The following is a 22,902-nucleotide window of genomic DNA, read 5'->3' as shown; positions in this document are numbered from 1 at the left end:
ACTGGTTTTAAGCTCTTCATTAATGTGATGACTATAGGAAATTTGTCAACCTAAGTTTCTATGGAGATTTTTAAAAAATGTTCCTAGTGCCTTACAGATAGAATCTCAAGCTGAAAAGAAAAGATCCAAAATATAAGAAGTAAAGAAAAATGAGAAATAGATTGAGACTCCTTGTGTACATACTGTTTGTGCAGTATGTTTGTGTAATACACTGTGTGTGTTTGTGTGTGTGTGTGTGTGTAACATATGTAAAGGAACTTTCTATAATATTTTTCACTAAAAAGCTAACAGTGTTCCTGAAACATCTTACGAATAAAGTCCTGTGGCCATTTAAAGTGGTCCCTGAGTTGGGAAGCTCTACATACTTCCCAGGAGACTGTTGCAGTGATCATTCCACTTTGTTGGGCTCAGAGATCCCAACTCTCTGAAACCACGAGACATCTCATCACAGAGTCAACACAGATGACATTGGAGGGGCTACCTACACTACTGTAATATAATGAGTTCTTACCTTCTGGAAGCCACACCAAAGGTTGTTCAATTAAACACCCATATGTCCCATTGTATCTGTTAGCCTTTGTTATAATAATGATACATTACTTTCAAACTCAAGACTAAAACAATAAATCATGTAACTTATAAATGTGTGGATTGACAACTTAGATGGGGCTCAGCTGAACAGTGTTTCTGGGCTTGGCTGAGTGCCCTGTTAGGTCTGAAGAACAACTGGCTGTGGGCTGTCGAGAGTGGCCTCGTCTGGGATCAGGAGAAGTCCTGCAGCAGCCTGGGTCAGGCACACTTTCATGGCAATCACGCAGCAGGAAGGGCAGGAGTAGAAACAGGAAAGCATCTTCTCAACCTCTGCTTCCCTGATAAGCTGTGAAACAAATTGGCCAAAGTAATGTCAGTTTCCTACATATTATATCACAATACATTACACATATATTGTATGTATGTATATATATGTATTACATATGCATTACATATACAATTTACATACACACATATATATGTAATATATGTATATTCTACAGTAGCAGGGACTTTTGGGAATGAATAATATAATATAATGAACAAACACAATGAATATAATGAATAATGTAATATAATAAATAATAAATTGTATACAATAGATATAACACAATAATATAATACAATACAGTATGATATATAATATATAATGTATACTTTATATTATATTATATAAATTATAATATACAACATATACATATCATATTACATATTTCATCACATTATATAACTTACAGTATTATCTAATGTGTATTTTATGTATTTATTATCTCATATATTGTTTAAAATTCAATATTTAATTATTCTTATGTATTTTAACCTCTTTCTCTTTCTCCAATCCACCCCCAGCTTCCTGCAAATATTTTTCTATTCTGTTTCTCTATGTTAATTTTTTTCTAAGATTCTATGCAGAAATGATGCCATGAAGTTCATTTCAATTTCAAAAAAGATGGAAATATGAATGAATAATCTGTCTAGTTATCATACATTCCTGTTCTTAACAAAACTATTTCTAACACTGAAGGGCAGCCTATTAAGAGCTTTCCTTATCTTCAGATAAATTTAAAATAATTTGTAAATTTTTCCAACCCAGTTATGAAGTTCTGTTACAATGTACATTCTCCACTCTGATTGTGTTATTCTTACCCAGTCTCATGTCTGTGTTGTACAAAGGGAAGCTGTGGTGTGGAAATACAGCCCTGCCTTCTCTACATTTCTAAGGCTACAAAGAAAGTTGTGCCAGAATAGGGACTGCTACCTACAACCTCATTCTTATTAGTTTTGATCAGGCTCTCTATACTACAACACTCACATTTCATTCATTCCTATAGTTATCAATCTATGTTCTTTCCTTTTCTGGTGTATCTGGGAAGCAACATTAGTGAAGATCTACTTTCTACAATTGATCTAGCATCTTATATCAGGACCTCATGTGTAATGCAAGGACAATGGTTTTCAGCTAACATTGTTCTCAGGTGTCATTCATTCAGTTAATCAACAATTGTTTATCGATTACCTGCTAAGTTCTACATGCATGTTACATGCCAGGAAAAAAAGAGTGATGAGGAAATACATAGTTATTTTTTGTCATTGAATGTGTAGTCTAGTAAGTTTACAGGTAGCTGACTGGACAAGGTAAAGTGACACAATAAAAAGGTCTAGGAAAGCAAAGGGTGACATGGAGGCATACAGAGAGGCCTACCCCACACTAGCCTTAGTAGTGAGTCAGGAACAGCTGGAGTGTACGATGCCTAACTGAGACCTATAGGTTTGGTAGAAGGAGGAAAGAAAGAGGAAGTAGGAGATCATAAGAGTAGAAACAGTGCACCTACAAGGCAATGGAGATCATAGTGAATGTCAGACTAAAGGCAAGGTTAACATATATATTTCTCAAACTGACAATGCAAAGGAGCTGTCATATCAAATTTATAAATGAACATTATAATGTTTGAAAAGGTAACAGCAGTGTACTCTATTTACTTGGGATTCTTCTAATTATTTTTTCCTTGACATTTAATATTTGTTTTAGGCACAAATACATGAGATGCAATTGGAAGGAAACAGACATTGTGCCTGCCCTCAGAAAGCATGTGATATTGTGGAGTATATAACAAAACAGTGTCATCAAAACTATCATAGGAGTAAAGCAAACTCTGACCACCAAACAGAGACATCTGAATTGGATACAGATTATAAGGGAGGCTATCTAAAAAGGTGATATCTAAGTCAAGACTCATAAAGAAGTTAGTCAAAAATAGGGTCAGGGAAAAGGAATTACAGGAAAAGAGAAACAGAATATGCAAAGGTATAAAGTCAAGATTTAGTTGAGGAGAGAGACATTAAAGTAATTCGGAATGGCTGGAGCATACAACTCAAAATGGACAACAGAAACCTTCAGACTAGAGGAATATACAGACACCACTTTCTGAAAGCAATTATGAGCCATTATAAGATGCTTGTACATCATCTTGAATGCATTGATAAGCACTTAAAGTGATCTGAAGAATCAAATAGTATAATGAAATGTTACTATTTAAAATATTATTGCTTTGCTAGATACTTATGTACTTATTTTATGTATCATTTTGCCTTGATTTTTGTTTTGATCCTGAAGTAATTCTCTCACTATCGCAATATATTGAGAGGTTTTTTCCTTATAACAAAACACTAAACAAAACAAAAACAAAGGACGTATTGGTTGTAAACTTATTTAAGAAACTTACTTGGGTTGAAACTTACTCAACCCAGATCCACATTTTAATCATTTCTTAGCCTGGCCAGAGGGGGGCACTGTGTTAAAAGTATTCTGAATGTATGCAATTCTCTGTCAAGGATGAAATGCTGCCAAGTCTGTCTGATTGGTTGTCCCCCAGTGTTTCAGTATTTTAGAAACAGCGGCAACAGACCTTGCTCTGAGCTCAAGGGAACTCCTGCTGAGGAAGCCCATTCAGAATCTGACCTGGTCCACTGGGTTTGCTGGGGAGCCAAGGGATGGAGACTCTCCTGAAAGTGCTTTCAGGTGCTCTACTGTGGCAATTGGCTTGTGAGTACACAGTTCAGTCTAAGAGAGGCTTGTCATGGTGGCTGCACCCTGAGAGCAGAAATTGGGCTGTCTTTCTGACCCGGGAGGGCCCTTATGAGAACCACTCATGTTCTATCATTACATGGTGATGTTTATGTTTTGAGACTAAGCATCTTCTGAGGGTTTCCTGTGTCCTTCAATTGTTTTCTGATCAGGTGTGAGAAGCCAAGAAGTGCAGCAGAGTCCTCAGTCCTTGATCATCCAAGAGGGGGGAAATGTTACTGTCTGGTGCAATTCCTCAAAGACTTTATATTCCTTACACTGGTACTGGCAGAAGCCTGGTGAAGGGCCCATCTTCTTGATGTTGTTAAGAAAAGAAGGAAAAGAGATTCATGAGAAAATAGCAGCCACGTTGGATGAAGAAAAGCAGCACAGCTCCCTCTGCATCACGGGCTCCCAGCTCAGTCACTCAGGCACCTACTTCTGTGGAGGAGAAGCACAGTGACACCCAGGCCTCCAAAGGCTGTGCTGTAACCTGACACAGGGCCACAGATGCTCTCTTAGCACAGGCCTCCCGTGGGGAACCTACTCGCAGGCTCATCATTAAAAAAGAGGGAGATTTGAGGGAATTTCAATTGCTATCACATCAAATGCAAAAATTCAGCTATATTTTAAGATCAAATCTAATTCAACACTATTTTCTTGATAATTATATAAATGCTGGGTAGGTAATGATGTAATTGCATGGCAGGTAGCTTAGATTAAGAAGTGAATCAAATAAATTTCAGTTTCAAATATCACAGTGAGTTACAATATGACCTAAGCTGCATGTGTGAACTACTTTTGTGGATGTATTCCTGTCTAAAAATCAAAATAAGCTCTCTCTCTTCTGCTAGATGTCCACAGTTTGTTGTTGGGAGCTAATGAGAAAACAACAACATATATGTGTCTTTTGATTTGTTCATTGTTGGCTGTGAGGATTTAACGTGGTACATGGCTAATGTCACTTATCTGGAAGGGGCACTAGCAATATTTTTCCAGTTTCCAATATCTGTTTGGAGAAATGCAGTTGAAAAGTACTTGCAATTTTAAACTGACCTCCATTTCCCTTCTCTCTGTACTTTAATCTGACTGATTTTCAGGTGTTGTGGAGTACTCTGAGTTACCTTCATGATACCTTGTCTTACCAGTTTCCCAGATGTGCTATGGGGGAGATCGTTCCTCAGTCGTGCCCCCACATGAAACCTGGCACAACACTGGCAGGCAGCAAGGGCTCAACAAATGTTCATTAATTTACTTTTAAGAATGTATAAAGATAAACAGGAAAATATGTTCCGTATTTGTTAGAGAAGTTAAAATCCACAAATGGAACCATAGTCATTGGTCTTTATTACACACTCCAAAGTTATTAGGAAAATATGATTCACAGTCAAGAAAAAAGCAAATAGAAACTGACTCTGGGATGGCTTAACTTATATAATTTAGAGGACAACTATTTGAAAGCACCTGTAATAAATAAATATGTGCCAAAAAACTAAATAAGGTGTAGTCAACAATTGAAGGAAAATATTTTTAACATTAAGCAAACAGAAATAAAAGCTTAACAGATAAATGAAAACCACAAAGAAAAGTGGAAATCTTAGAGCTGAGGAGTGTAATGACTGAGACACTCACTGATGTGCTCAACAGCAGGCTGGGGAAGGCAGAAGAGTCCGTAATGGATCTAAAAACCAGTGTATTTATAATATTGAACACTGCTCAGCAACAAAAATTAACTACCTGCTTATCTGTCAATGTAGGTAAATTTCCAAACACCATCCTGAGTGAAAGAAGCTGGACACAAAAGAGGACCTACTAAATAATTTACATAGATGAAATTTTAGAAAGAGCAAATCTAATCTATGGCAACACAAATCAGGTCATGGTTGCCAGCGGGTGGGATGGAAGGAAGGCACTGGCCATGGTGGATCACAAGGAAACTTACAGGATGGTATAAATGATATATCAGCCCATGTCATGATTACACAGGTGTATGAATTTGTCAAATATTTTAAATGTTGCACTTGAAATATTATGTATCATTTCATGTAACTTATATTCAATAAACTCTATTTTAAAAATAATGTGGATAAAAATGTTTAGATTCTAGACCTCATGATAACCTGTAACACTTCTTTTAAGTTATTATTAAGTAATTCTTCTGTTTTAACTTGCAACAAAAAATATCAAAGAAAGAGAAGCAGAATGTTAAAGGGGATAAAAAGAAGTAGTGGGTAGTGATTCAAGGTCACTCTCCTAAATTAGCCATTACATCCCTGGTCCTCCATCAGATTTGCTACCTGTGTGATCTTGAGGAGATTTCTGAGCCTCTGCATTTATCTCCTTCTGTAAAGTAGGAGGGAGGACATAATAACTTATCACAAGGTTAACCTTTTTCCCAAGATGAAGATTAAGATTTGTCCATGAAGGTCTTAGAACATGTTGTGTTCAGTGAATTGTATGTAGTATTTTTATTATAAACCATCAATTGTCATTTCATGAGGGCCTAAGTTCTCTAAATAGATTTGTGGTGTGGTAGCTCCAGGTTTTTTTTGTTTTGATGGACAGCATGATGGAGGGGAGAGCAGAGAAAAAGTATAACTTTCTCTTACACTAACAGACTGGCTGGTGACCAGGACTCATGGGAAATAAGAGCTCATCATAAAGTAGTCATTTATTACAGCTCAGTCCAGGGCAAATAACACTGTACAGAATATAAACGTTATTTTGTCCTTGTGAAATGTTACCTATCATAACAAGAAGTCTAAATAATCAGAAAAGAGACTAGACTTTCAAGGAAACTGTTAGAAAACATATTCGGAGGGAAGAGAGTCAGACAAGAACACAGGGTTTCCAGTGTTACTGCAAAACATTGTGTGTGAGAATTTACATCTATTCCCACACAAGTATGTGAAGTCCTGCCTGCATTTGAATTTAAATGATCCTTTTCTCCCTTGGGAAGACAAACGTAACAGTTGTTTTCTTAATGAAAATCTGAATCTGGGAATAAACTAACAGGAACAACATTTCTGGAGAATAATTGAACAATCTTGATTAGGGGGAAGGCTAGCTTAAATAAATCCAGTGGCTCAACATAGTCTAGGCAATTATGAGCAGGACATGACCTGATGACTGGCCCCACCCACCCCACCGCACCAACCTCCTGCTCTGAGACAGCTGCCCTGCCCACCTCCAAAAACTCTAAGTGCAGCTTTACACAACTGAATGAGACAGGTCTCAAACCCAGAGCAGGAACTTTGTTCTTAGAGACAGAGGTGCCAAAGTAACTCTTCTCAGCATATTATGGGCTCTGATGGCTTCTGTCTTCCCTGATAGAAACAGTTGTTGGTAATGAGACTGAGGACACCCCAGGATTCAGGGGAGATGGTGAGGAGGGGCTGAGGGAATGAACAATGCCAACTGTGACCTACACTCCAGGAAAGTGAGAAGAAAGGGGAAAAGAACCAGATTTTGAGTCTTTCTTCCTTGACTTAAAATTGAACTCTTGCCTAGAAGTTCTTGGCAACTTCCTGAAGGTCAGCTCTGGGGTCAATCTAGTTCATTCTTATGTCCACAGAATCTAGCACATCCTAGAAAGTCTATTTTTTAAAGCTGCAACATTATTTTTAAAAGATTTTTTAAAAATATTTTATTTATTTATTTATTTTTAGAGAGAGAGAGGAAGGGAAGGAGAAAGAGAAGGAGAAAAACATCAATGTGTGGTTGCCTCTTACGTACCCCTGCAACCCAGGCATGTGCCCTGACTGGGAATCGAACCAGTGAACCTTTGGTTCACAGGCCAGCAATCAATTCACTAAGCCACACCAGCCAGGGCCCAAAGGGTCTTTCAATACCATTCAACAAGATCTAGGCAGGCAGGTGAGATTGTGGAACCAGACTGTTTAAAGGACACAAGGGTTGGATGTTATGTATGGTGTTGGTACAAAGTATCATGTATGGTATTGGTAAGGGGTCTCCCAGTGATGAGATGATTTTCCTCATTTCTTAGTACAAAAGTACAGAAACCAGTGCAACACAGGGTCAATATTCTGTGAACTTCCAGAAAGCAACTAAATCTATCAAGCCCATTATATCACCATCACAGCTAGAGGATTTTGCAACATCTTTCCATTGTCTCAGAGAGCCCACTAAAAAAAAAAAGATAAGTGAGCATGACAGACACACAAACACATGAACAGAAGTCAACCTAAAGTAATTGTCTATTCCCATATCCTAACAGAAGAATTACAAACCTTACCTAGACATTTGTTAGCACCTAGTGGTTGAAGTAAGATAAGATCTGAACAGGGAGCTGTTGAGTCTATTCTGGGAAGCACTTACTCACAGCTGCCTCAGACACCACATAGGACATCATGTGAAAGCCACACTCTCCAGATAACATCACTGTTCTTCCCAGGGAGGATGCCATAAAAGAGCAACGTACGAAGGACAGTATTTGACAATATACTTGATAATTACAGATTGTGTACCTGCTCAACTCAATCTTTTGAGAGAGTTGTTTTGGGATACTGGACCCAATTTCAACATGTGTTTCCCCACATACACTACGAAATATTTCTGACAACACCTGGGTGTCCTATAAGTCATCTCAACCTGACATTATCTAACTGGAGATCGAAGCAGACCCCACAGGTTTACTGCTGAGTCTTGCAAGAGTGTCCCCAACTTCAGATGCCAGTTCCAGGCCTAGATTGTTACCTGGGCCTCTGACCCACCAGATACAAATGGGATGTTGCAACAATGCCCTTCAACTCAGGATGCCAATCAGTTGTCCAGGTGGTTACCTGAACTTCTGACCCACTGGTTGTAAATCATTGGTTTCCACAACACCCTCCTTGAATTTAATGAATTGTTCTTAAAAGGGATGCAGAGTGACTAATAGAAATCAAAATACAACCAGCAAAACACAAAACAGTACCCTCCCTCCTAGTGACTAGGAGTAAAGTAGTTCAATTATGAAGTGGGATTTACAATATTGTGTTTTACAATATGCTTATGGTTCACAGAGAAAGCTGGCAAAGATACTGCATTCCTGATAGGAGTACCTCAACTTTATAGACAATGAAAGATGAACACAAGTCCAGTCCTACTAGGATAGATAAAACGTGAAAGAGCATTGTTTCCTACCACCTTAACATGTAAACTAGAAAAGCAGCAAACTCATAACATTGCTTTAACCTAACAGAGGCTTGAGGTCACAGGACAAACAAGGAGGCTGTATTCCCGTGAGAAACAGGTTCCTTCAAGGAGAGACAGGCACACGGACTGGCACAACTTTAGCAGAGTGTGGGTGAAAGAGGTGCTGGCTTCCAGACAAGTAGAAAGGAAATCAGCTACAGGGAGGAAGGAAGGAAGGAAGGAAGGAAGGAAGGAAGGAAGGAAGGAAGGAAGGAAGGAAGGAAGGAAGGAAGGAAGGGAAGTGGGGAAAGGAGGGAGGGAGGGAGGAAAGAATAAAGTGGAAAATGAGTGAGTGAGGAGTGAGGGTTCTTATGACAATATAGAATTGCTGAGAGTAACAGACACAAGGGGAATTCATACTCAGTGGTAGGGCCATCTTCACAGACCATTACCATTTGCTCACTAAAATCACTGGGGGCAGGATGCGTGACAGAGGATCCCCACCAGAGATTAGGGTATGACCAGCTGTGACTGCAGGAAGGCACAGATCCCTCCAGCTTTCTTAGATCAGTCTCGCACATGAAGGAAATGCTCAAAGACTTTGGGGATGAAATAAAGAACTGACAGAAAATTCTGTCAACTGTCCCCTACAAGGTACAGGTAAGGTTCATTGTACCAGAGAGAAAACACAAGGAAAAAACCCTCTACCTTTGGTTAAGTGCAGTAAACCATTCTCAGCTGAATGTCCTGAAGCAATACTGGTATATTTCTGCTATGAATGTGGAAGAGGCAGAAAATTGTATCCCCCAAGTCCCACTCTGAAACATGGCAGGTTCTGGCTGCCTTGGGGAGGAGAGGCATGATTGCTGAGAAAATCCTAAATTTGGGATCCAAGCCCATGGCAGAAGCTGAGATAAAAGCTGGACCAAGACAACAGAGTACTGGGCACCGACCCACACAGTTATCAGAGCAAGCACTAAAAGACAAACAATAGGTGTATATGGTGTCACATGGGTATGATTTATCAGGATAATCACTTAGTAACTTGTCTAATCACTGGAGTGTCCACCTGAAACTAATATAGTATTATATGTCAGCTATAATTAAAAATAAAAAATAGCAAAATATTCCAACCCAATATCCATGAACAGGACAATAGACAAATAAATTGTGATATATTCACACAATAAAAAATAACAGAGTCTAGAAATGAATAAATTATAGCCACTACAAAAAGATAGTCATCATTATAAGCTATTATAGAAAATGAATTAAATATATGGGATGCCCCTCCATTCTCATTGGAATGGATAAAATTAAAAAGACTGACTGTACCAAGTCTTGTCAAAGATGTGAAACATCTAGAACTCTCTCACACTGTGGTGAGAATGTACAATACACCAAAATCAATTGGTGATTTTGAGTATAGTTTGGCTGCTTTTTAAAAAGTGAAATATAGCATACCACATTTTAAAAGCATTCCACTCCTAGGCATTTTTCACAGAGAAAAGGAATTATGTACACACAAAAGACTTGTACAGAATGTTCACAGATTTATTTGTAACAGACTCAGATTGGAAACAATGCCAGTGCATATGTGATGAAATTCTACTCAACAATCAAAAGAAGAAATCACTGATATGTGCCACAACTCAGCTGCATCTCAAGATAATTATGATGAATGAGAAAAGGCAGATAAAAAGATTCTTGTATGATTACATTTAAATAAAACTTTAGAAAAAACACATGAATTTTATATAAAAATTTTAGAAAATACAAACTGACAAAAGGAGTTTAGTGATTGCTTGGGACTGGCAGTGAGGATGGCTTACAAAGGGTCACAAAAAAGTCCCAGAAATGATGGCTATGTTCCCCATCTTCACTGTGGTGATGGCCTTAGGGGGGTTGTACATATGTCAAAACTCATGAAATTATACTTTAAAAATGAGCACTTTATTGTATGTCAATTATATATCTATAAACCTGTAAGAAAAAAGAAGTGTTAATCCATTAAAGTAAGCCTTAATAAATTTCAAAGGATTTAAATCATTCAGAATATAATCTCTGATCACAATAATACCAAGCAAGAGTTCAATGGCAAAAAGATCATTAAACTTCATATACCTGGCCAGATATAATAGCTATCTTCAAACGTTTCTTTCCAATTTTATCTCTTCTTCCTTCCTTTATCTGCTTTTTTTAAAATACCCACAAGTGAGACCAAAAAACCTGGAACTGTGAAAAGACTGGAGTCGGACCCAAAACAGTCGGAGGGGGCATCCCAACAGCTGAGGCAGCTGAGACAAATTTCACTTTGCTATTACAATGAACCTGCAAGTTGCTGCATGTATGTGTTATTATTTTTCATTATTCTTACATCTTTTATTTTAATAGTATTTTTTGTATTCCTATTCTTTCTGTTTAGTCTCCTTTGCTTGGATGGTTACATTTTATCATTTGACAGGTTTCCCCTGTTTTCTCTTTTATAGAGTATTGCTAATTTACTTCACTTCACTTCACTTCACTTCACTAGTGTTCCATTAGCACACTACTCAAGGTCCTATACTCCGTATTCTTGTTATCCAGATCACATAGATTCTGTCATATGATTGTTGCTCCATCATTATTGTAAATAGTAGTTGTTCCACACAAGTGTAAATACTACACAACACCCTTCCCAGATCTTAGCCCACTTCACGGTTTCCTGAACTCTATTACTGTAGTGGTTAACTCCATTCTCTCACATACTACATCTATTTACTATCCTTTACTCTCACCTTACCTCAGAATATGACCTCCCACAACCTTGCTGCTTTCTAGATCCAACTCACAATCCTTCCCTCCTCAACAGGAGTCTTATCTTCTTTCCATCCTTTCTAAAAAGTGGCTAGTTGGGTGGAATATCATGGTTAATACTACACATAGCCAAAGGATATCCTATCTCTTCTCTACTGGCTGATACTCTAAATATCATCAAATACTTTCCTGCTGTCTTAAAACATTTTGCATCCCCCTCCAACTGATGACAAAAAAAAGAATAGGTATAAGGTATGAACACCAGGATAACCACTAAAAGAAGAATTCCAACAACAAAGGAACCACCAACAGATAACAACAGAAGAAGCTGAAGGAAGGAAGTGGCAGCCACACTGACCTCAATTCAGGACTTATCTGGAAAAACAACTAAATAATGGAGAAATTACCCAGAACAAACAACTCAACAAGAGCAAGAGAGAATCCTCGAAACCTTGTACACACAGAAGAAACAACTTCAACACAACCTGCCTTCAGCAGCACAACAAAATCAAGAGGTGGTGGACAGAGTGACCCTCAGTTAACCAGCTGGTGGGAAGGACCCACCAAACAAAGACACAACAACAATCAAAACCCGAAAACAAATACAGAGCCGACTTAAACAATAGCCCAAGACCAATGAGCTTGGGAGATCAAAAAGACGGCATCACTGAAGCTCACAGGTATTCGACCACAGAAGCTCACACCATAAACGCAGGGAGCCAGAACAGATCAATTTAAGAAACAGAGGCTAACAAGAAGAGTCTCACAAACAATGGGAAGACAAAGAAACAATCCTCAAATGAAAGGAAAGGAGGAAGCCTCAGAAAGAATGCTAAATTAAATAGAGGCAACTCAACTCTCAGATATGGAGTTAAAAGCAATGGTTATCAGGAAGCTCAATGAGCTCAAAACGAATTACCAGAAACTACAGGGAAACAACAATAAACTCACTGCAGACTATATCAACATGAAAAAGAAATAGAAACTATCAACAAGGGCCAAGAAGAAATGAAGAATACAATTTCTGAACTGAAGAACACAGTAGAAGGAATCAAAAGCAAGATCAATGAAGCAGAAGATAAAATCAGTGAGCTGGAGGACAAAGTAGGAAAAAACACCCAGAAAGAGCAAAAAAAAGGAAAAGAGGCTCAGAAAGAATGAAGAGGGATTAAGAGAAATGCATGACAATATGATACGTAATATTATCTGTATAATAGGGATACCAGAAGGAGAAGAGCAAGGGATAGAAAACCTGTTTGAAAAAGTAATGATGGAAAACTCCCCTAATTTGATGAGAGAAACAGTCACACAAATCCAGGAAACACAGAGAGTCCCAGTCAAGAGGAACCCAAAGAGGCCCACTTCAAAACACACCATAATTAAAATGGCAAAATTCCAAGACAAAGAGAAAATCTTAAAGGCAGCAAGGGAGAAATAGGAAGTAGCAAACAAGGGAGCCCGATAAAAATAGCATCTGACTTCTCAATGGAAACACTCCAAGCCAGAAGAGAATGGCAAGAAATATTCCAAGTAATGAGAACCAGAGGTCTGCAACCAGCAAACCTCTCAATCAAGATAGAAGGCCAAATGAGGAGCTTCCCAGACAAAAGAAGTCTAAAATAATACACCTTCACCAAACCAGCTCTGCAAGAGATGCTAAAGGGTCTGCTTTAAGGAAAGGAAGGGGGAGAGAAAGAGAGAGAGAGAAAGAGAAAGAGAGAGAGAGAGAGGGAGGGAGGGAGAGAGAGAGGAACACAGGTATGAAAATGGCAATAAATAAGTACCTATCAATAATAACCTTAAATGTAAATGAATAAATGCTCTAATCAAAGGACATAGAACAGCTGAATGGATAAGAAAGCATGACCCACACATATGCTGCCTACAAGAGACCCACCTCAGGACAAAAGACCTGCACAGGCTTAAAGGGAAAGGGTGGAAACAAATTCTCCAAGCAAACAAACAGGGGAAAAAAAGCCAGGATACCAATACTCATATCAGACAAAATAGACTTCAAAAAAGGGCCATAAAAAAGACCCAGAAGGTCACTTCATAATACTCAAGGGAAGAATCCAACAAGACATAAACGTTGTAAATATATATGCACCCAACATAGAAGCACTCGAATACATGAAGAACATCTTAGAGGACTTCAAGAAAGATATTGATAGCAACACAATTATAGTAGGGGATTTTAACATCCCAGTGCAAAAATGGACAGATCTTCCAAACAAAATATCAACAAAGATAAAGTGGCATTGACCAAGGCCCTAAATGAAATGGACTTAACTGATATACATAGGGCCCTTCATCCCAAAGAAGCTAAATACACATTCTTTTCAAATGCACATGGAACATTTTCAAAGATAGACCACATGATAGGACACAAAACAAGCCTCAGCAAATTCAAGAAACTTGAAATCATATCAAGCACTTTCTCTGACCACATGGAACTGAAACTAGAAACCAACCCCAAGGGAAAAAACCCCAAACACTCACAATCATGGAGATCAAATAGCATGCTATTAAACAATGAATGGGTCAAGAATGATATTAGGGAAGAAAACAAAAGGTTTCTGGAAACAAATGAAAACAAACTCACAACAACCCAAAATTTATGGGACACAGTGAAGGCAGTCCTGAGAGGGAAGTTCATAGAGATACAGGCCTACCAAAAAAGATAGAAACATTTCAAACAACCTAACCCTACGCCTACAAGAACTCAAAGAACAACAACAAAGATAGCCTAGAGTAAGTAGAAGGAAGGAAATAACCAAGATCAGAGCAGAATTAAATGACATAGAGACTAAAAGCACAATTCTAAGGATCAATGAATCCAGGAGCTGGTTCTTTGAAAAGATAAACAAAATCGACAAGACTTTAAGCAGGCTCATCAAGAAAAAAAGGGAGAGGGCCCAAAAAAACACAATCAGAAGTGAAAGAGAGATTACAACTGATACCACAGAAATACAAAATATTGTAAGAAATTACTATGAAGAACTGTATGCCAAGAAATTTGAAAACCTAGATGAAATGGACAAATTTCTAGAAGAATATAATCTTCCAAAACTCAGTGGAGAAGAAGCAAAAAGCCTGAACAGACCAACAACAGCAGATGAAATTGAAGCAGTAATCAAAAAACTACTGACATACAAAAGCCTTGGACCAGTCAGCTTCACAGGAGAATTCTACAAAGCATTTAAGGAAGAGCTAATCCTTATCCTTCATAGACTATTCCAAAAAATCCAAAATGATGAAAGGCTCCCAAATTCTTTTTATGAAGACAGCATCATCCTAATCCCCAAACCAGACAAAGACACAACAAAGAAAGAAAACTTCAGGCCAATATCACTGATGAACATAGTTGCTAAAATCCTCAACAAAATATTGGCAAACCTCATTCAACAATACATTAAAAAGAGCATACACCATGACCAAGTGGGATTCATCCCAGAGATGTAAGGATGGTTCAATATTAACAAATCAGTAAATGTAATACATCACATAAACAAAAGCAAAGACAAAAATCACATGATCATATCAATAGATGCAGAAGAAGCATTTGATAAGGTACAGCATTGATTTATGATAGAAACACTTAGCAAAGTGGGAACAGAGGGAGCATTCCTCTGCATAATAAATAATGGTGCCCTTATGGAGCAGCCATTAGGTGATGGAGAGGCACCTAGGTGCCCCTCAGTAAATGAATGGATCAAAAACTATGGTACATTTACACAGTGGAATTCTATGCAGCAGAAAGAAAGAAGGAGCTCCTACCCTTTGCAACAGCATGGATGGAACTGGAAAGGATTATGCTAAGTGAAATAAATCAGACAGTGAAAGACAAATACCATATGATTTCACCTTTAACAAGAACCTAATAACAAAATAAAGAAACGAGCAAAATATAGCTGAAGACACTGATATAGAGAACAGGCTGACAGTGACCAGAGGGTAGATGGGAGGAAATTTCAGAGGGAAAGGGGAAGGGCTTACAGGAACAAGAATAAAGGACACATGGACAAAAACTAGGGGGCGTGGAAATGAGAGGGAGGTGGGGAGGACTGGGGGGTTGGCTGGGATGAGAGTAAAAGATAGAAAACTGTACTTGCACAACAATTAAAATAAAAAGAAATTTTGCATGTGAAAAAAAAGAAAGAACACTAGGTTCAAAGTTTAAAAATAAATAAATAAATAAATAAATAAATAAATAAATAAAAGTTCTCCGTACCACCTTCTTCTTTTTCCCTTGTCTGTCACACCTGAATCCAGAATATTCCATATCTCTTCACAGTATCACCTGAAAGTCCTCAAGAAATATGCTAAAGTAAAGTACATGTTATTATGAGACTCAAGGTCTTGAGCTTACATTTTAAAACACGTGCCTGTCATCTTGATGGAAAGACCTCTGGCTAATCGAAACCTCCTTTGCAGAGTCAGAGCACTTACACTAGTTGTGAACTGCACAAGGGGGTGGTCTGCAAAGTCCGATTCTGCCTAGATCTGGTGGATAAGGAGCCAGACCCTCAGATTCTGTAAGGGGATCTTGGCCAAGACTCCCTAGAGATTACACAGAAAGAAAAGCCTCCCGAGACCCATTCCCAGCCATCCTGCACATAGTGAGCATTCAGCACATGGTATTTAGGATCACTTAGGTTTTATACTGCATTACAACTGATGGACTCTTTCTACAAATGCCATCCAGACATTGATGCCACTTACAACTCAGGACTCAAGACTAGAAAATCCTCCCACCCCCAGCTAATCAGAACAGAAGGGCCCCTGTCCTTGTCTGGAATGGAAGAAGCTATTCTGCTGTTTCAGACTGACACCTCCTTCTCTCCTTTTTCCTTCCTTTTTCATTTCTCTCTTTAAGAAAATCATTTTGACAGTTTTATCTATATTTTAAAAGAAAACTTTAGTGGGAAACTTTTTGTTTGCATGTTTGTCTTTTCAAGATGATACCTGAGAAAACAAAACCTATGAAGTCCTCCCCCAGTTGGTTCACTCTGTCTTGGTGGTATGAAGAGCTTACAATTTATAAGAGGCTCAGCTGTTTTGAAGGGTGTTGAGGTGTGTGGTGTGGGGTAGGGGTGATGAAGCTGGAATGGGCAAAGTTTCTTTTTCACTCTTTCTTGTTTTCTACTATAGTAAGAAACAGACAGAATTTCATAATTTACATCTCAAAACAGTAACTTCTCACCATAATTAAGTACTCTCATTCTTATTACAAGATAATATTGATTTGTTGTAAAAACAAAAACAAATTAAAGGAACAGCTATAGCCTGAACCTCCAGTAATTGCCACCATTTACTGTTTAGCATGTATACTTTGCATTTCATCTGTGTTCATGATCAGTGAAAATATTCACCTGTGTTCATGATCAGTGAAAATATAAGTCTAGAGAGATGTGGGATATTCACATAATTTCAAACAAAGAAAAAGTGTTTCTCAAAGTCACTGCAAAAGGAGGCTTTTCTGTTCCTTAAAAATAATCTGTTAATGTAATAAAGTTGAGCTCCTCCCGTTTCTGACCTGCGAGTCCAGGTGAAACCCTCCAGAAATCTCCTCCCAGGGACTTGATCTTCCAGAGATGCTATTGGTTTTAAGCATCCACTGAATAATGTAAGTTCGTGAATGGGGATTCCACCAGCAATGACGAATACCAAGTTTATCTTCACTTCACTTTTAACACTGGCTCTCTCAGATAAGAGTGCTGTCCTGTGTTGGGAGTTGCCTTCCTGACTGAGACAGCCAGGATGACATTTGGCTGATGTGTGTTTTCTGTTGCAGGGCCTGGAGGAGCAGTGTGTATCGAACCCCAGCAGACAGAGAATGTGGAACAGAGGGGGGGGGACCTCCTTTGTCATTACAGTGCTTCACAGAGATCATAGACTATGTCGGCCTCTATAGGTTTCAATAGTATCCAAATCAGGCACTGGAATATATTCTCTACAGAGGGTGGGGACACTCTGGAAAAGGAGGCATAGATTTCAGCAAACGGAAGTTTTATTCAAAGAGTATAGCATAAGAAACAAATTTGCACATCAGAAATCTGGTTCCTGCAGACTCAGTCCTGTGTCATTTTGCTTTGCCGAGAAAGCTCTGCACAGGGCCGCTGTGCAGGAACACCAGTGCAAGGCAGGAAGGAGCATGGTTCGCAGCTTCACCTGGACTTCTTTTTTTTTTGGCAAATCACAGCATAGTAATTAATAGACATTAGATCAGCTGAGTCCTGATCTGACTACATAATACCAATATAATGACAGGCAAATAAATAGCTTATGCTTTTGAATTTCCATTTCCTAAAATTAGAGATAATAACTCTATAAGCTGTTATGAGATGTAGCTTTAACATGTGGGTAAAGGATACCTTTTTCCTCTTTCTCAGTAACTACTTTGTCTCAAGGGTCCTTCCTCTCAGTATCTAAGGATCTCATTTGCACCATACTGGCAAAAACAATAATAATAACTAAAACCCTAAAAGTACACATCCAGGAGCCAGAAAAAGCAGTAATCATGCCCAGGTTTGAAGGGCAAGCTCAGCAAGTCCAGCCACTGGGAGACAAGGCATCCTGAGGTGCTTACTCATTCCCGAACTCCCAGCCACCTGCAGTTGGGCATTTTTCATGATGCTAACAAGAACAGAGGCTAGTTCCTTACAAGACTACAGGCAAGAAGAGGAGGTTTGGCATTAGCTGGGGTGGCAGTGGGTGAGGAGAGGGAAATTGCTTTGGTGATTATTATGCTATTGTGGCAGCTCTCACCTTTCCAGGTAGAGATGGGAGGCCAGCTGAGGTGAGTGGAATCCTGGGGCTGAAGGCCTCCTATTGTGATGATTCTACCCACATTTCTAACAGACAGCTCCCATCCAGTCAGGTCTGTGCAAAGGCTAGTGTCTTTGCTTGCACTGGTGTTGATGGCACAGAAAAAAGGAAGAAAGACTTAGAGCCTTACTCAATACAAAGTCAGCTGCAGCACCAGCCCTTATGGCTTCCAGGCTGTGAACAACAGGCTTCTGCAGTCACAGAGGAGCCTGAACCAGCCTCACAGCCTGATGAATGACCACACCAGCCAGTACGATGGCTTGGAAATGAGATGGCAAATCAGAGTTTTGCCAGTGTTTTCTTCTACCAAAAAGAAAATTGCGTTAAAATAAAGGTTGAAAAATACTGTGTTTAGAAAATAATTTTCAAAGATGTGCTTAAAGCTAACTTTAAAAAAATGAATTATGGGGAGACTGTTGTCACAAAGCATCAAATAATTTAAGGAGAATAACATGTAACTTCCCTTAGCTTCAGTTTGTGGGACATTGTTATTTTATATCCTGTTGGTAGTAATATGATGTATTGGTGTAACTTTTTATGTAGTGAACTACTTAGAGAGGGATTTTAAAATTTATTAAATAGTTCACATCTGATATGCCTTTCCAAATTTACATAAAGCACTCATTTTAAGTAGAAACACAACATAAATGAAAACAACCATTTGATAATGAGTGAGTTAGACTAACAATATGGAAATGCTCTTGACATCTAGTTAAGTAAAATACCAAGTACATGTATGTGACTATGCTTAACTTACATTCATAGGAAGCAAATGCTCTGAGCTGCAAATACTTGGCAGGTATTTTAACTTATTTTCTTTCTTGGTTTTAGTGACATCCCAGTGGGAAGATACTTCAAGCAATTTTTTTCAAAGCTCAGGAGCCTCCAGGAATGGAGGGTTTTCTGTGAACTTGCTCTCTTCATCTCAGCTGTGAGGCTGGGAGACTCAGGGGAGTGCTTCTGTGCACCTGGAATGCCGGTAGTGAAGGGGAACAATAAAAACCATAAGAACAAAACCTCAGAGCTTGTACCCCACTCACCCACCACAGGAATTGGGTGGGAGACCCATTGACCCTGAACTGAAAGGAAGATCAGAAACTGTGGGCAGCTTGACTGAAGCAGGGAAAGGAAATAGGTAACCATGTGGGAGGAAAAGCCATCTCCAACTACAGGCACTGAACGTTTTCAGCCCACAGGCCTAAAACTAACTCTTACCCTTAAACTTAGCAGATTTCCTTAAAACAGTCTTTTCTCTTAATCTAATTGTTTTTTTTTATTTAAACTTCTGATATATTCAAATTGTAAAAGCAATACTACTGATTGTAATAAATGAAGCAATACAAAGATACATGGAACATTACACAATGGAATACTACTTGGCAATAAAAACAAGAAAATTTTACCCTTTGCAATAGTATCGATGGACCTGGAGAATATTATGCTAAGTGAAATAAGCCAGTCAGAGAAAGACAAATACCATATGAGTTCACTCACATGTGGAATCAAATGAACAAACTGAACTAATAAGCAAAATACAGACAGACTCACAGATGAAAAGTCCGCCGACAGCTCTGGGGGTTGGGTTATGGGTTGGAAAATTGAGGCAAAAGGAAAAAGGACTCATGGACATGGACAGCAGTGTGGTGACTTCCAGGGTGGGGGGCGTAAGGGGAATAAATGAAAAAAATACAATAATAAAAGAGTTTCATTAAAACTTCAAAAAATTAAATGCTTAAGTATGAAAAAATAAAGCAAATGTTAATCCTCACTCACCCACTTTCTCTCATCCTTATGAGATAAACAATTAATAACCTGGTTAGTGTCCTTCTCACCATTCTCCCTGCTGAAATAAATACAGACAAACATACAGCCATATACACAGTGGTTGGCTGGTTTATATGCTTAGTGCTTTGTTTTTATTGATGTCTGTAGGAGTGTCTATACATATGTGTAAAACTTGTATTCTTCACATTAAATAATCATAAGCATCCTTATGGGTCGATACATGTTATTCTAACTCATTTATTTTAAATAATGTCTCACTGTACACAGTGCATATGAATGGCAATCTTTTCAAACACTTGATTATTGATATATAATTCAGTTTTGTCAGTTTAAAACTATTACTACAATAAATAACTATACGTTATCTAACACAGTTTATATTTTAGGGGTAGGATTTCTGAAAGCTCAATTATTGGATCAAAGGATATCTCTATCTTTATTTTTAACAGACATTTTTAATTACTTTCAAGTAAACATATAGCATGTCACACTCCTCCTAGTAATACGTGTGACTTTCCCTTTACCTTCATCCTCACTATTTTGAAGGGAGCACCATGTTGTTGAGAACATGTGGATTGAATCTGTAAGTGAACCCAGTTAAGGCTTTTATATAAACTTTCAAGACTTCTCAGGGTAGTGGGTGGAGACTGACTTGTCTAGAGGCCTCCAAAGACAAACCTCTCAAGGTAAGCGCCCTCATTTATGAGACCTGCCACCAATCAGGAGAGGTCTGCCTCTTTCTTCAGCCTCTCCTTCCTCTCCACATAGGGGGCCAGGTTCAGAGTTCACCCAGAAAACCCCAAGGTTTTGAACCAGCCTTGCTAAAGAATATTTCCCACCATCCAAATATATAACAATATTCCTAGATTTTTAGCCGTTTTGATTTTGATTTCACTTTATCATTTATCATTTTGATTTTTATAATAAAATCTTTCAACCTTCTGGAAATTATCTTTGTACATGGAAGCTTCTTCCCACTCTTTCAATGCCTTTGTCATATTTGTGTAGCCAAATGGTATGTGTCCTTATTGAACTTTCCCTGCTTCCAAGCTTTACAGAAAGTGTAAGAATCACAGCAGAACTGGATGTTGGTAAGAACAGGCATTAAATTCTCCAGTGTCAACTCAGAAAGAGAAATTCTTGGCCATTCTGCATGGTGTGAGAGGCCAAACCAGTTTGACTGATGGTAACAAAAGATATTAGAGGGGAGACTGGGAACATAAAGAAGTAACCTTTGGGGGGATATGCGAGCCTGGTGCACAAGGAAGGTATATAAGTGAGTCCACCCAACTCCTGTCTATATGACTGGAAGCACCCAGTCCAGGCTCCATCTACTTCTCTAGTTGAGGTCTGGCAGAGAATGTGAGGTTCCTATGGCAAATATATAAACAGGAGAAAGACAGCAGACCTAAAAGAAGGTGTACTAGATTAGTTTCCTACCTTTTTTTCAAACTCCATGAATTTCCTGTGAGTTATGAGACTGTCCATTTTCTGAACCAGCTTGCCTGAACCTATGCCTGTCTCCAAGAGGTGCCACAAGGTTCTTGCCTGCACCAACTTGCCTCATACTGCACCTATTCTCAAGACGGACTACAAGATCCCTCCAAGAGGTGCAGCAAAGTCCCTCACAGCAACAGGCTGTGAAGTGTCCAAGTGTGGGTTTGGTGAGGAAGGGCTTGCCCCTGGGGCTGGTCACTCCTTCCAGGAAAATGCAGGTGAGTGCACTGTAGCCCCTGAAGAAACCACTAACACTATCATGAGATATCTGCCACTCTTTCTAGACAGAGATAAGAACCAGGAGAAAGGGACAAGAACCTCTTCTCCACACCATGGAGCTGTTCACATACAGGAAGAGCAGTCTCAACAACCAAGGAGACAAAGCTACTCAGCCTGGGAGAGAGTGAGTGGAGAGTCCCTTACTCTCTCCCACCTGCCTTCCCAACCTCTGAGGGCAAGGAAAAAGTGGGAAGATAAATAAGACAGAAAAAGCAGCATAACATCTGGATCATAAGCAGACCATACACACGCACATACACTTGGATTCCTTTAGAGTTATCTTGGCTTGCATAACACATGGAAAGTCTTGAAGAGTACAGGAAGAACTATAAAGAACTCATGAACACAAGAGCCTGTATATGAAAACTATGTGTCTAAAATGAGATGCTATCATAATCACATTTGTCACCTATATCTAGAAAAGATACATATTAGTTCAAAATACTGAGAAGTCCCTCCGATGGGATGTGATGCTGTCTTTATCATATCCTACACGTCCATACACAATTGGGTCTAATTTTTTTATTTACTATTCTGTTGAATTGACCTGTCTGCTTAGTTTTAATTTGCAATTAAGAATTTTCTTTCTTTTCTCTATCTCTCTTTCTCTTTCACGCACACACCCCCTTTGTGGGATAGAAAATATGGTGCTTTCTGACCAGGCTGAGTAGGTCAGTTATTTCAACTGTCATCCTGATATGTCCAAGTTGTGGTTTTAACCCTTCCAATTAAGTAGAACATCAAATCAATGGTTCTCCTTCTCTCTCTTCCTTTCTGTCTCTCAAAATCAATAAAAATAAAAAATTAAAAATAGCCCTGGCTGGCATTGCTCAGTGGATTGAGCATGGGCTGCAAACCAAAGCATTGCAGGTTTGGTTCCTAGACAGGGCACATGCCTGGGTTGCAAGCCATAGCCCCCAGCAACCGCACATTGATGTTTTTCTCTCTCTCTTTCTCCCTCCCTTCCCTCTCTAAAAACAAATAAA

The sequence above is a fragment of the Phyllostomus hastatus genome, unplaced genomic scaffold (assembly GCF_019186645.2).
Source record: "Phyllostomus hastatus isolate PE091 unplaced genomic scaffold, TTU_PhHast_1.1 phas_contig_846, whole genome shotgun sequence".
Classification (NCBI taxonomy): domain Eukaryota; kingdom Metazoa; phylum Chordata; class Mammalia; order Chiroptera; family Phyllostomidae; genus Phyllostomus; species Phyllostomus hastatus.
Note: the sequence above shows the minus strand (reverse complement) of the source record.